General features: G+C 45.4%; 1 pseudogene; it reads left to right on the top strand.

Moving 5' to 3' along the window:
• The first annotated feature begins 1403 nt into the window (after positions 1-1403).
• Positions 1404-2034, top strand: LOC144820162 (coenzyme Q-binding protein COQ10 homolog B, mitochondrial pseudogene; annotated as a pseudogene).
• The last annotated feature ends 13847 nt before the right edge of the window (positions 2035-15881 follow it).

The raw sequence follows: 15881 nt of genomic DNA, 5'->3' as shown, positions 1-15881 counted from the left end.
TAGGAGTGAAAGGTGAGACTGCAGTTCCTGTTTTCAGATTGTGAAGGGTCTTTTAGAAAGGAGTCAGCCGGTGGTCTCTCTTCCTGATCACTGTCAGCTGTAGTTTTGATAGCCAGATGCAGAATGTTCATGCCTCTGTTGTGGGTGCTCCAGCATGAAGTTGCAATCACTCTCGACAAATGTTGAGTCTGGAAAACAGTTGAGAATGATACATATAGAAGAACTGACCCAAGCCATCTCTGGAAGTCCAAACAGACAATCCCATGCCTGCTTTACCTAGAGAGGCAAGAGTGGGGGCTGTTGATCCACTTGCTGTTCTAGTTGTAAGTTCTCAGTATTTAAGTAGGGGGTGATTCACAGAGTACCCAGTCTACTAAGCAACAAGGTTGGTTTCTGCCTAACAGCCGGCTTCCAAGCAGTGAGGGGATATCACCTGGAATCTTACCTAAAGGAAGAGCTGTTCCTTGTCTTGGAACACGTGCCGACACTGCCAGGAAGAAGAGGCTTGCGTGGGCAATGACCCCCATGTGGGTCCTTCTGATAGAGACTTGTGGAAGCTTAACTGGTGTCCTACATGCTCAAAACCACCTACCACTGTGTTCCCAAGAGACTGAGTGGCTGCTGAGGTGCTGACCAATAGTGCACCACAACCACAGCTGAAGCAAGAAAGAGCCTTGATCCGACTCAACTGCTGTCCCCAGACCTGCATCCAGAACCGGACCACATTGCTGCCTCAACAAGGGAAGACCAAGCCATGAATGGCTGAATGACCAAGTCCATGATAAAGAGGCCCTGCCAAAACCTGCTGGCCCATCTGCCTCTGTCGCCTAGTCACCAACAAAAGGGCCACCACCAGAAGAAAGTTGCATTCCTGCAATGCTCTCCGGACACTGCTGCTCAGCCATCATCTGCTTTAAAGGAGTGAACCATCCACATGATACCCCTGCGGCAGGCATGTCTTCCCTGACATTGCGGGTGAGACAAACACTGAGAGACTGAGAGTATGCTAGTGCCAACCAGGCCAGAGACTATGAATACCTGATACTTTTGTGTACAGTGCAGAATTAAAGTACTTCTTTTTTTAAAAAGATGAGCACAGGGCTGGGCAATCATTGCTGCGTGTTGATTCTCGAGACTGTTATATTCCAACACTATCCTCCCTGAGAAGCCTCTGACTGCTAACCATTGCTAGGACTGAATATCAAGCTCTGAATTGATTGTATTTGGCCTAATTTGCAGAGCAATAGTATGAGAGACCCCTGGAGATCTGATTTAAACAACAGTAGCCCCCATATATGTGGCTCAGTAACCCCTGCTTATCTCATAGCCCCACGAACAAGGTCTAACAACCATATCTATGTAATTTTAAATGCATGTCCAAGCTACTAGTGCACAGTAGCACAATGGCCAGGGCTGAAGAAAAGTGCCCAGCTGCAGCTGGACATTTACATTCTGGTGGTATACTTATGAACTAGTGTCCAACTTCACAAATGTTTCTACCTAGTTCTATTACTTTGGAAAGAGCATTATTCAGTTTGTTTTGCTCCATTCTCAAAGTAGAAGAAAGGAGTATGGTGTGAGAAGAATAAAGGGGTATTTCTTACAGGAAATATATCGTGTGGTTGCAATTGTTAAACAGTGCAAGCATTTTGTTTTCTGGTGTAAAAATTCGGATATCAACTCTAAAAGCACAGTTGGAGATAGGATTTGTTCTTGTGGTGGTGAAGTATACTTCTGTTGTTATTCCAGGAATAGGGCCCTTAGTTAAGGCATCCTGTATAGATGGGAAATTCTTTAGTCAACTTGAATCACAAGTGTTTTAGCCCTGAAATCCCAAGATATCCTATAACATTCACCTCTGATTTTTCAGTCTCTTTTAAATTTTGCTCACTAATAGTCTTTCAGCTAGCCACAGTATTTCTAGATACAGTTGTTGCAAAGGAGGTTGCTGCTTTTGGAAGAACATCAAAAAGTTTTGGGCCAGAGGCTATAATCCCAAGCGAATGAATGCTTCATGATGTGCTCCGCATATAAATAGTGTTTTACGAGGGAATTTCTTCTTCACTTGTGCGAACAGGTAAGAGTGGAACTTTGCATGTCATGTTTTCTGAAAATCAAGCATATGAGAAAAATATAATATGCATCTTGGACCTTACCCTCTCTGCAAGTACATCCCAAAACCTTTTGCCTTCACCCCTCCTATTTTCTGAATTTTGTTTTTGTTGGCTTTGGGATATGTGCCTTTTACTACTGCTAGCCAGTGATAAAGTGTTCATGCTCACTCCTTAAAACATGGTAACATTGGCCTACACCTGCTTGGCACATTTAACTTACTTACAAGCACCTGCTAAAGTGGTACAGCGTGTACCCAGGTCCTGGAAATTAAATGCTACTAGAGGGCCTGCAGCACTCGCTGTGTCACACACCTAAGTAGCCTTTTAAAAAATATCATAGGCCAACCATTGCAGCCTGTGTGAAGTTTTCAACTGCCAGTTCGACCTTGCAGAATAAACATCTTGCAAAGCCTAAACCTCCCCTGTTAATACATATACATCACCCCTAAGGTAGGTCCTAAACAGCCCATAGGGCAGGTTGCAGCATATTTAGAAAGCTGTACTTTTAAATTTTACAACTCCTGGTAGTGAAAAGCTTCTAACTTTGTTTTTTCACTACTTTGAGGCCTACTTCCCCCATAGAATAACATTGGGTATCTTATTACATCTGTGCACATGTAGAAATGTCATGTTTGGTCTCTAAACTATTATAATTTAAAATCCTTCTAAGCGGTTGTAGGAAAGTGTCTCTTTTTGCATGGTTAGCCCCACTTTGTGCCTGATGTGATTTTGAACTGTACGTACACAGGGTCCCTGCAGTGCCAGTTCTCTTTCCCAAAACACTGTGCCACGATTGGCACAAATTGAGCTAGCCTGTAAGTCCCTAGTAAATGGTACCCCTGGTACCTAGGGCATGGATATTGAAGAGTTTCCTCTGCTGCTGCACGACTGATTGTGCCATCCCAGGGCCCCCTGACCAAGGCTGTGCACTCTGCCATTGCAGGCTGCATGTCTTGGTGCAGGAAAATCCGGAAAGGCGACATGACACCCAGCCATGTGTGCCATGCCACCAATTCACTGCATTAGATATAGGTAAGTCACCCCTACTGCAGGCCTTTAGCCCTAAGGCAGGGTGCACTACATCCCATATGTCGGCAATGCAATGTTCAGTTCATTATGTGATGTTGGAAGTGAACAGGGAAGCCATAAAGTGTATATGGGCTGGATACTTGTCAATATGAGTTTCCTAGCTCCATGATGGCTTCACTGATTTCTAAGATGGTTGGTACCAAACATCTTGTCTTAAGAAATCCTCTCTGATGCCAGTGTTGGATTTATTAATAAATTCACACAGGAAATCCTTTTAGAGGGCCCCCTGAAACCTAACCAAAACAATAGTGGGGTCTATGGCCATTTTTCACCAGCTTACCACCACCAGACATGTTTCTTACCTCATGGAGTGAGAGCTATCGCTCTCAGAGGATAAACAAGACCTGCTCTGGGCAAGGGTGTTTCACACTTCTTCCATGACAGGGTGGCCATCCAGGGTGGGAATCTTCAAAGGCAGTGGCAGCTTTGAAATCCAACCCAGGAACCCCCAGAAAGTGGGGGAGGCCAAGCCCCCTTTCCTGCTCCACTTTTGGCAGGAGGAAAGCAGAAAAATTAGTTAGATGAAGAGGAGGGTCCCGCCTCAGCCTGCACCACCCCTAGGGCAGGGCAGGTGAGGCGATCCCCTCTCCTGAAATTCCAACATTATGAGATGGTGAGAAAACTCCAATCATGGCTATGGTAGTGCCCCTTCCCATAGGACCTGGTCACTAGAGGGTGTAGACACGCTAAAGGTAAGTAGCCCATAGGCTACTGTCTGTCTCCCCTTGTAACGCCTTTGAATTAAGTATTTAGGTGGTTACCCGAGACCTGAACCTCAGATTACATGAACCAAAAGAAGTTTAATGAAGAAGACGTACTGCTGAACCATGAACTGAGCCCTGCTGCAGAAGAAACTGGCACCAAACACTGCCAGCTGCAAAAGGACTTGATAACTGTGGTGCTGTCCCTACCTGAAACATGTGCAGCCTCCGAGAACACCAAAGCTCTGCCAGCCTTCACCAATTGCCCGGGACCTCCCTCTGCACTAGTGGTACTAGTCTCCAGCATGCCGCCGTTAAGACTGTTAAAGGAGAAGACTGGCACGGACCGTGTTGATGTGATTCACCCCATCAACCAAAGGTTGCAGAGCAAAGGCACGTTGGTCACCAATTGAGTAACCAACCCCTTCAACGCATCCACCAGCCAGAAGGATCCTCACAGTACTGGCGACCAATGCTGGAAACAGCCCAGCTTCTGTGAGCCTGTACCCACTTTCTGGCTGCGTCGACTGTGTGAAAGCAGAAACTTGGGCTCGACCACCCAACCGTGAAGGCCGCCCCTCAACGCATCTGTAGCCGAACACCCCCGGTGACAAATAAATTCTGCATCGCAAGACCTCCGGCACCTCTGACCCAAGTAACTCAGAACTGTCTATTGTGCCTGAGCCTTGGGACTTCCAAAACTCTGACTTCCCTAAAGTAGAACTTCCCCTGAACTCTGAGCGACCATTGCCCCCAGAACTTTGTGGCGGAGTGGTGCTTCTATCTGCCATGATTGTAAATTTGTTGGCGGTACTCCACTATCTAACCCTATGCTTTTCTTCTCCCTTACTGTGACGGTTTCTGCCTGTAGGCAGCGACTGCTGTTGCTTAAAACTCATAAGCATTTGTGTCTTGAACTGCATTTGGTTAAAAAATCAACATGCAAAGCATTTATTCCACAAAGTTCTTGGGGGCATATTACCAACCCCTCGATAAATGCGTTAGCGACTTTTTAAAGTCGCTAACGCATTTATTTTCATTTCGCACTATTCCCAATATGTCTCTAACCTGAGTTAGAGACATATTCTTGACTTTATCTATCGCCCCGCGCTGGGGGCTATAGATAACGCTAATGGGATGCAGGGTGGGCGTTCCCACGTCCAACCACATGTAAAATGTGGTTGGAGGTGTTAACACCCTATCATCAAGGCAGGCGTTGGGAGAAGGAGACCTGCGATAAACTCGTTTATCGCAGGTCTCCCAACGCCTGCTTTGATCAGGTGTTAGGCATAGATAACATGGGGGTGTGGATCATAAAGCTGAATCCACCCCCCCATATTATCTAAGCACACATTAGCGCGTGAAAACAACGCTTGTTTTCATGCGCTAATGTTCCATATCGTCGGATTTGATTTCGCCTACGTGATGCACATTGATAATTACGCGCTATCACGGCGAAAAAATCCGGCGATAGCCGGCGATATGAAAATGTGCGATGTGCGTTTTTTAACGCACATCTAGATAATATGCCCCTTGGTTTCTTAAAATATATCAAGCTATGACTTTATTTTTACCAGTTGATCTCTGATTTATTCTTGCATTGTGTGTCTCAGTTATTGCCTCTGTGTGTGACAACAAATGGTTAGCACTACCGTTTGATAAGCCCAACTGCTCGCCTACACTACCACAACAATTGCATTAGCATTATCTACTTTTACCTCTGCACACCTATTGGGAATCCAAAGGACTCTCTGCAAAATGTACTTAATTTTAGTACACTATACAGGGAGTTAGCTTCCTACAGTGGTAAAGATGGATTTTAAGCAACACTTCTGAAAATGCCACTTTTAGAAAGTTGGCATATTCTTGTCCTACACAAAAACACTAAGAGAGATAGGGTCCTAGGGAAATTTTAAGACCAGCCCGAGTTCACATCCCCAAATAGTCACTTATAAAACAACACAACGAACCGGGGGTCTAAAAGCCTCATCTAGATGAAGAGACCAAACACATCTCCAAATGGTAGAGTGTAACTATATGTGCTACGAGAATTGCTAAGTTAAAAGGAAACTCACATCCGAAACCAACAACTTGTTAGTGATAGCGTGGTTAGGATCAGTTATGTGCTCAAAATCTGGATAACCATCCACTATTCTAAGTGATCAGTATTATCATTTGGTCAACCAGCTTAGAGGCATGGTGAACCACTTGATCATAGAGGACACCACGCCTGTCTGCACAAAGGTAAGGACCCAACCAAAAAATCACTAAGAAAAATCCAAAAGGCAATTAGTTTTCATTTGCCCATTGGAACAATTAGAAAGAAACACGCAGTGCATAGAAAAAGTGAGTTAAAATAAGATGATGTGTCCTAATAAAGACTAATTTTATTTAAGACGAGGACACACCCCTTCATTAAAAACAGCACAGCGCAAACTGCAGCTTAAACAAATAACTGCCATAAAGGGGCCAACATGTTTCAGCCAAAAGGGCTCTACTTCCCTTAGGCTTTCTTCAGGGCCTCTGTTCTTATAATTGCTACTGCATTAATTTGTGTGATAAATTTGAAAATAGACCAAACAGTGGAAATACTTGCTGTGGTACAGTGAAAGAATAGACAGTCTGTTCCTCCACATCAAGGGATGCAAATTACATCCTAATTGATGGGGGACTGGACCTCACCTCACCTGGACCATGCTCAGGATATTGAGGCCCCACCCTAATCCGTCGGTACCTCGAGACTTCTTCTGAGTCTAGGGGGAGGTGACCTCCTCCTAGACTCAGAAGAAGTCTCGAGTATGTAATTTGCATACCTTGATGTGGAGGAACAGACTGTCTATTCTTTCACTGTACCACAGCAAGTATTTCCACTGTTTTGTCTATTTTCAAATTTATCACAAGAAAGCCTAAGGGAAGTAGAGCCCGTTTGGCTGAAACATGGTTTAAGCAGCAAAATAGTATATTTAAGTGGTATACCATGTAGGGCAGAGCATGAAGCAATACATTGGCAGCACCCAGTTGTATTTGAAGTACATGCTACGTGAAAGTAAGATAGTAGCAACTTTTTTTCGTATTTTATTTTCTAAAAACAAAGCTTAAGGATATATTAACCGGGGAAGTAAGAATGATCTATATTAGGAAACAGTGCGTGCAAACCATACATACATCAAAATGAAATTAAGACTTCTCAGCGATTGAGAAACAAGAAAACAAATCAAACACATCAGACAAATTTGGCTGATGGTGGTGAAGACAGACACTGCTAATCAAAATGGTGTTGCGATTACGAAAAGGTTTGGCGGAACATGCCTATTCATCTAGAACTATAATCAAGCAAACAAAATAAACCACTTCCTGCTCATGTTGTACCTCAAATGGCTCTGACAACTAGACGGAATGCCAAAATTACCTATCTACACCCACTACCCTCAAAAGATATTTGTTGCAAGTGTACCTCAACTGCTCCTGTGGTTGGTGTGGTGGCTTTTAAATGTTGGAAGAGGAAGCCAGTTGCATGTTGACTTGCTAGGAGTGGCCTAGACTAGCGCAGGACCAGACTAATGGGCCGCAGCTGTAGGCATGTATGCCAAGTCTTTCCAGGCCATTGTTTCCACACATACATACACAAGAAAGAAGAGATTTGGGAATAGGTTATAACCAGTCAACTATCAGCCTAAATGCCATCAGGACCAGGTGCCCTGCTACCATGCAACCAATGGGTATAGACAGAGAAGTACCCAAAGGTGGAGTCTGCATTTCTCCTTCAAAAGTAACCCCTAAGTCCCCGACTGTTAGGCACCAGATGCTAAGAGAACAGCACGATCAATATTGGGTTCTTTTTTCTTCTCCCGGAAAATGGGACAGGGTAGGGTGCTTGTGGCCTCAAAACAGGGGTTGGTTGTTAGGAGGATGAAAGGATGTCAAGAGAACAGCAGGGTCAGTCTTGTGCTTTCCTTTTCTTTCTCAAGAAACCTAATCACCTAGAGCACAGGCTTAAACACAGATGTTTTAAATGAATAAGAACATAACCATAATGATAACCCTATCATTTGTAAAAGAGAGACTCTATCCATTGCAAAAATTGAGAGATTGAAAAGAGGAAGGAGGCTGCAGCTGCCTTGTTTGTATTGAAGTAAGGTCTCAATAACCCCACAAAATAATTAGAAAAGACAGTGCGTCAATAGGTCTCAAGAGAACACCAAGTGTCCCACGTGATTTTGAGGACCCAAATATGCATAATACAATAGAGACCGTCGGTCGGAGCCCTTCAGTCCGTATCGTAATCTGTTTCCTTTCTGGCCGACCCATTTCAATGAGGTTGATCGGAAGTGAATCCAAATTGGATTTCCGAATGGCCTCCAATGGGTTCAGAGAGCCCATCAGCCATTCAGAAAGGGATGAACTACACGTCTGCTCTTTGCAATGGGAGCCTGCATTCCATTTAGATTGTATGCTCCCATTGTAAAGAATAGGATTGCGACTGAACAGGGTTTGGTCACATCCTACTAGCTGGGCTGGAACAGACAACAGGAGGTCGTTCAGTTACAGTTCCCAACCGATGTCAGACGGACTCGGGTCTGTCGTAATCGTCCCCTTAATGTTGAAATGCAAATAATTTATTCATTGTTTTTTTCATTTTTATACACAAAAGGAGGGACATGGGCATTTATGAAGGTCCAGCATACAAGACCCTAATCCTAAAAGATAAACAAGATGTATGCAGTTCCTATGGAGGGGTCTGGAAAGTCAAAAGAGAAGGCAGAGGTAACGCACTGCCAGAGTAGCTGCTATATTGCTTTGCTTGTTTTTAGTTGATTGTTTTGAAAAATTGCTAAAACTGTTTTTAAACTCACCTGGACGATGTTTGTGTTTCCTCCTCACTCGCCAGCTCCCCGGTCCACTGCAGCATATCCCTTGCTGTTTGCGTGGAGGGAGATTCTTAGGCATAAGGTTGAAACAATCAACACCCTGTACTTCCGGTGGGCCATTTGTGGGGAGCCATCTTGGCAGGGTGATGTTCTAGTCCCTCGCCCTTGCCTGACTATTTCAGGGCTTGATGGCGCCGGCGTGCTGTGGACGCACCTAGCGGGCACACCAAATGCAAGCCCGTCCGCGGCCGGATGGCAGACAGGGCCAGTGATGCTGCCCAAACCCCCAGGGATCTCCTGCACATGTGGAGTCAAGAGGAGCTATTTGCCCTCAGACCTACCACCTGCCAGAATCTGACGCTGGCCACACCTGGGGATTCAGTGAAGACCTACCTATGTCTTTGTTGTGGGTGTGCCCTTACCACCAGTCACAATGCGGAGCAACTTAAGTGTCCCCGCCTCTACCTACCTAAACACCCTGTGGCGGTGGAGCTAAAGGCTTGCTTGATTAACTGCAGATCACTACCTAAGCACGCCCTGGACATATAACAGTCCCTAGTAGATAACAACTGGGACCTTATGTTCTTGACCGAGACATAGTTACGGGAAGATTCTAACCCAGCTGTGACCTTGGCTATCCCTAAGGACTATGGCATAGTATGTACCCATAGACAAAGCACAAGACCAGGGATAGGGACAGCGATCATCCATAAATTGACTTGGGAGATCGCAACTTCCAACTTTGAGCAGATTGATAACATTGAAGGACTTCACTTCTGTACTAAGCTCTCTGCGTCCACCTCCTGCTCGGGACTTTGGCTTTATAGACCACCTGACTATAGCCTTAGAACCCACCTCACCCTTGTGGATTACATCGCCCAGGCCAGCACGCGGTACTCTAATTACACAACGTTAGGCGATCTTAATTTCCATGTGGATGACCCTTCTTACCCACATAGTACTAAATTCATCTCCTCATTGGCTGGCTGCAATTTAACTCAACAAGTGTTATTCCCATCACATAAGGCAGGCCACACACTAGACCTAATTTTCTCGAACCTACCTGACACCACAGTTCAACCTCCTGAACCGGTGATCTGGACAGAACATTTTTTGATCCCTTCCCAGCTATATTTGAAAAGCGGAGAGAGAGATACCTCTTTCAGAAGGAACTGGAGTAGGGTTACCCCAGAGTCATTAGCCCATCACTGGCAGGACTCCATGCCTGCCTTATCAAACAACTTAGAGACTGGCATCACAGACCTAAATAAATGGGTTAGCGATGCTCTCGACTCAATTGCCCCCTTGAGACCAGTAAACTCCGCAAGAACATCCCCCTGTTTTTTTTAGAAGATTAGGGCAAAAAAAATCTGAATGTAAAATTTTGGAACGTGATTGGAGATCAACCTACTCTCAGGAAAGTAAAAAATGTTACGGTGCAGCGCTTAAAGAATTTTGTTAAATCATTATTGTAAAAAAAGAGACTTCTTTGCCGATCGCATTACTAGCGCAAAGAACTCACATTAGTCCCCCCTCACAGTTATGTAACAAGATCTCTGATTTCTTTGAAGAGAAAATCTCCCTGATTTATGCGTCCTTTCTAGCATTACCCAGCCCCCCAAAGGTGATTAATACTCATAAACCTAGGCAGCCACCTAGGCGAGTTTTCTCGGAATTTGCTGTTATTCCTATGGAAATATCACTGTCTGAGCTCCAGAAATGCAAATCTGGGTCCCCAGGTGACCCATGGCCAGCCAAGCAATACAGTGGCCTCGCTGAGTGCCTTAACCCCCACCTAAATGCCATCTGGAATTCCTCAATCAGACAGGGTGTTTATCCATCAGCCTGGAAGCATGCCTTTCTTCTCCCAATACTAAAGAAAGCCAACACTGACCCTGAGGTCACCAGCAACTATAGGCCAATCTCCCTGCTTCCCGCCCCAGCAAAGGTTTAGTACACCAGCAATTGGCAGCGTTTATTGAGGCTAATAGCCTTTTACACGAGTCCCAGTCCGGCTTTTGCCCGGGATTTAGTACAGAATCTGTCCTAATTAAAATGGCTGACTCTATACGCTGGGCAGTGGATGAAGACTCTAAAGCCATGTTTTGGCAAAATTAAAACTATCAGAAAATGTATAAATTTTCTGCCAGACTCAACCCGCAAAACAGTGGTCCATGCTCTAATCACCTCCCACCTAGATTATGCGAACGACCTTTATATGAGTCCACCGCTTGGTCTGATCCATAGACTTCAGATTATTCAAAATGCGGCAGCACGACTGGTTTGTGGGGTCCCGCTGCGACACTGCATTTCTCCTTACCTAAGGCAACTGCACTGGTTGCCGATATCCAAATGGATTGAATTTAAGGCCCTGACATTTGCCTTTCAAGCATACATAGGGAAGGGGCCTATCTACCTAAGAAGGACACTCCGCCCTTATCAACAAGACAGCCTGTTAAGGTCCAAACCACAACGCTTTCTCTCCATACCGCACCTTTCGAAAGCAAGAATGGGAGGTAGAATTAATGTGTGCCGCATTAAGCAGCACACATAGAAGTTACAATACAGTATTTAAGGATTGTTTACGTGCAGGAAGATGGACTTTCCTGCACATAAACAATCTTCCCCCAGCGCAGACACCCTTGCACTATGATGAAATGATTCCTGCATTGGCGCTAGGCAGCTGAACAAAGCACCAGTGCTAGGGGAAACGCAGAAGTGCACTGCATTCTTGTGTATATTGCACACCCCTGCATTTTCAGAACGGAGAAGTGTGGCGTTAGCAATGTTTGCTCAACGCTATGCTTCTCCATTCTACTGTAAAAATGCCCCCTAGTATCTTATCTGCAAGATAAAAACAACAATATTGATGTCGAAAATTAGAACCCGGTGGAGCCTGCACACTTATTCATTTTTTTTAAATTTTACTAGCCTAGAGGGCGAATTACAGATAAAATAGCTGAAGTTCTAGTGATTAGAAGAAAGAATAATATACAAGGAGGAACAGAAATTAGGACCTGTAAGACAGAAAAAGGTTGACATCCTTCTTGGATGATGTTCCAATAAGATTAAGACAGAATCTAATTTAACATACCTCAGAAACTTTAGAGTTTGCGCTGCGAGCAGTAAATCAGAGTGCACATTGGAAGCAAGCGAGGGTCTGAAATTATACGTCTTGCATCATGCTACGGAAGGGAAGCATTAGGTGTTATAACCCTCTCAGCAATTAAATCAGTATGCTCAAGAGGTCGAGAAAAAGAACTTGGGGGCATATGTATGAAAATCCCAATTTGCGAATCTCAAATTGCGATATTTTGCGATTCCCAGTTTGAGATTCGCAAATTGGGATGTATATAAAAAATCGCTAACGAATAGCAAATTGTTAAAATTTGCAAAAAAGCCTCAGAAACATGATTTGCAATTCCTTAATTGCCAAATTCGCAAATTAAGAAATCGTAAAAACGTGAATCTGCAATACAGGTGCAGCCTGATGACATCACAACCAGGAAATGGGAGCGAATTGCTGCACCTGATTGCCTGAGCCTCAGTCAGAGGCTATTTGGAGAGTGTGAGGAGTCACCCCAGCAGAGGAACAACCCAAATGGAGTCCCAGAATCAACATGAGGGCAAGGAGGGAGAAAAAAGGAAGAGAAAGCACAAATTCTCTGACAAGGAGCAGGAGGTGCTGATTGAGGAGATGGTGTGCAGCTCCTCTTTGGGAAAAAGGCACTGCTGGTCCCTGAGTCCAGGAAAAGAAAGATCTGGCTGGACATTCAGGAAAAAGTAAATGAAGTGGGTGTGACCCATCGCACGGTGGAAGAACTAAGGAAAAGGTGGTATGACATGCGGCAAAGGTCGAAGGAGAGGGTGGCAGCCAGACTGAAGGAGTCCAACAAGGCCGGGGGAGGATCATCCACAGCAACAGAACCAACACCCCATGAGGAGCTGGTGGAGTCAACCCTCCTGCCTGAGAGCATCAGTAGTGTGGCTGACATAGACAGCTCCGACCCTGCAACCAGCAGCCAAGGTAAGATGCATGCTAAATATATCCGCACACATCCCCATCCCATGCACACAGTCAGGAATGCACAAACAAAAAACTACACATGTCACTATGGTCCACTTCTTACAGCACACCCAGCAATGCATCATGGGAGACGTAGTCAGATGTATTATAGTGTGTCCATGAGACATAGGAAATTAAATGCAACATGTGAATCAGTGATAAGGAAATAAGAGAGTGTCCGAAGTTTGCCAATGCAAACTGTAGAAACTTGATTGAGTGCAAAATGAAGACAATGACACAAACTCATGTATTCCCCTTTCATCAACAGCACAATCCAGGACACTTGATGACAGTACAGAGGGAGATGATTTTGGAAATCCAGAGGACCAGGCTGATGATGGGGACTCGAGTAATGAGACAGAGCACACCAATCATGCACAGGAAGCGCACATATGTGCCCCCACTGCCACCATTGGAGGATGACATAGAGGCCACAGGGGAAGAGAATGAGCAAAGAGAGGCAAGGCAGGGTGTCTCACACATGTGTGGGCACGAAACCCCACAAATGAGTGTGCCAGGAACGGAAACACGCAGGTCAAGGCCCAGGACCAGCACTGCCACAGAAGAAGATCACTCAGTCTTTGCAGGTCTTGAGAACAGCATGCTGCAGGTACAGCGCCTGCAACAGAAATCATTGTGCTCTATTAATAGGCAGCTCATCAGACTGAACAAAAATCTGAGCTACATGGGGGAGGGCATCATGGCCGTGGCAGGTGCCATACGTGACCTGTGTGTCACATTGAAGCATGACCAAGAAGCCAGGGACAGGGCTGCCCAATGTGCCAACACACGTCTGCATAACTACACCAAGGCGGTGAACCACCTGTGCACCACCACCAGCAACTTGACCCATCACAGCATTACCATGCAGGTGGAAATGTCACACTGCTGCCACGACATTGCAAGAGGCCTGGCGCAGGTCACCTGTGCAGTAGAGCAGATGCAGAGGGCAAACTCAGGTGGCACAGCACTCATGGTCTCTGGGGAGAGTGAGGAGACATCAAGCAGGAGTAGCAACACACAACACCATTGCCAGATGCTATATGGCGCAGTGGCAGACAGGGTGCAGCACCTAAGTACCCAACGGAGGGCACTCAGCCTGGAGAACGGCCTGCAGCAATCCGTCACCGAAGGAGGTGAACTGTACACTTAAACAGTAGTGTCAATGAGTGATGCAACCCATTAATACATATTGAACACTTTTTGTGGAACTACCTGCACTGTGGACATAACATGTGCTGGGAACAGCAACAGTCAATGTGTTCGATCTATGAATAAACACAGTGCTGATTCAAATCATTTTTTGCCTCATGTCATCCTTACTCACCTAGAAGTAGTTCTGTGTGATCTCAGTTCGTCTCTGACGTCCGGCAGCTGCCCCACCTCCTTATGCTGGTCTGCCAGGGGGAGCTGGGCCATCGTCATTCAATGTATCAGTATTGGTCACGTCAATTGTGGTGCCTTTCCTCATAGCCATGTTGGAGCATTGCACAGCTTGCCATGATTTTACAGTGTGTCTCATGGCTGTATTGCAGTGCTCCTCCGCTTTTATGCAGGCACCGGAACCGGCTTGTTAGGATTCCAAACGTATGCTCTATGACACAGCGTGTAGATCTGTGTGTCCTGTTGTATCTCCTCTCCCTTGGATTGGCTGGATCCAGGTACTGGGTCAGGATGAAGTCCCGCACTGCATAGGCACTGTCACCTGCAGAGATAGACACAATAGGTGAGACACTGTCCCCCCCTCAGAAGATGTACTGGATGGATAAGTGTGTGCCATGCATTTTACCTAGGAGGTATCCCTCTCCAAACTCCCCAGCACTCAGACGTCTGTGTATTCCACTATGTCTAAAGATGAAAGAGTTGTGAGTACTGCCTGGGTATTTAGGTACAATGTCATTGATGATATACTTAGCATTGCACACAATCTGTATATTCAGGGAATGGTAGCATTTACGGTTTCTGTAGACATATTCATTTGCTGATGGGGGTGTGATGGCCACATGGGTCCCATCTATGCAGGCACTGACGTGGGGGAAACGTGCAATCTGTTAGAAGCCATGTTTTGTTTGCTGTAATGCCTGTTGGCTGCTGGGGAACTATATGTGATGTGGTAGCCTCTGTAGCATTGCATTTAGAAAGGCATGGAAAAAGTGCGGACAGGGCACTCTGTGAGACCCCACCAACCTCTGCTATCACCCCTTGAAAACTCCCTAAGGCCAGGAGGTGCAGGGAGCACAGGACCTGCACATGGGTGGGAAGTGTTTGGGTGTTCCAAATAGGGTTTCAGCTCTTCAATCAGGTCCAAAATGGTCTGTGGGGGCAGCCTTTACTTGTCATGGATCTCCTCTTCAGTCTGCTGGAACAAAGTGATGCGCAGCCTGAAGATCCGTTCTTGTCTCATTCTCCTCTGTGCAAGAGCCCGAATTCGCAGCCTCCTGGCTATCACAAATAGTGTTGCTTTTGTGGAAGGATCTGTTGCATTGTGGGATGGTTTAAGTACCTTGCACATGGTTATCACCTGCATGCAATTGGTGGTAATTGCGATTTCTTAATTTGCAAATTTGACTTTTTCGCAAATTGCCATTTTTTAATACATTTCTTTGCGATTTCTTAAAATGCGATTTCCATTTTGCGAATATCGCACACTGAGAAAATCGCAGATTTAGAATTCGCACAGATATTCTCCGATTTTTCATATCGCAGTATAAGAAATCGCTATTTTCTGCGATTTCTTCCTTTGCGATGCGAATGTGTCTCATACATCGTGAATTGCACATTTTTAATCGCAAACGCTGTTTTTTGCGATTCGCAGTGTTTGCGATTAAAAATTCGTTTCATACATATGCCCCTTAGTGTATGGCTGATTTAGCCATGTTTCAAGGAATCCAGGATCATAGAGCTTGGCACGAATAGCCTAGTCAGGAGTCACTGCTGGGAGTGCTAGATCTTTGGTTTAAATTGGACCGGGAATACGCGCTAGATGAAAGCAAAACCAGTCATCACCAGCCCACAAGGAATAGACCAAACTACTTACATGCAG

This window comes from Lissotriton helveticus, chromosome 2_1 (genome assembly GCF_964261635.1).
Source record: "Lissotriton helveticus chromosome 2_1, aLisHel1.1, whole genome shotgun sequence".
Taxonomy (NCBI): domain Eukaryota; kingdom Metazoa; phylum Chordata; class Amphibia; order Caudata; family Salamandridae; genus Lissotriton; species Lissotriton helveticus.
Note: the sequence above shows the minus strand (reverse complement) of the source record. Positions and strands in the feature narration are given on the sequence as shown.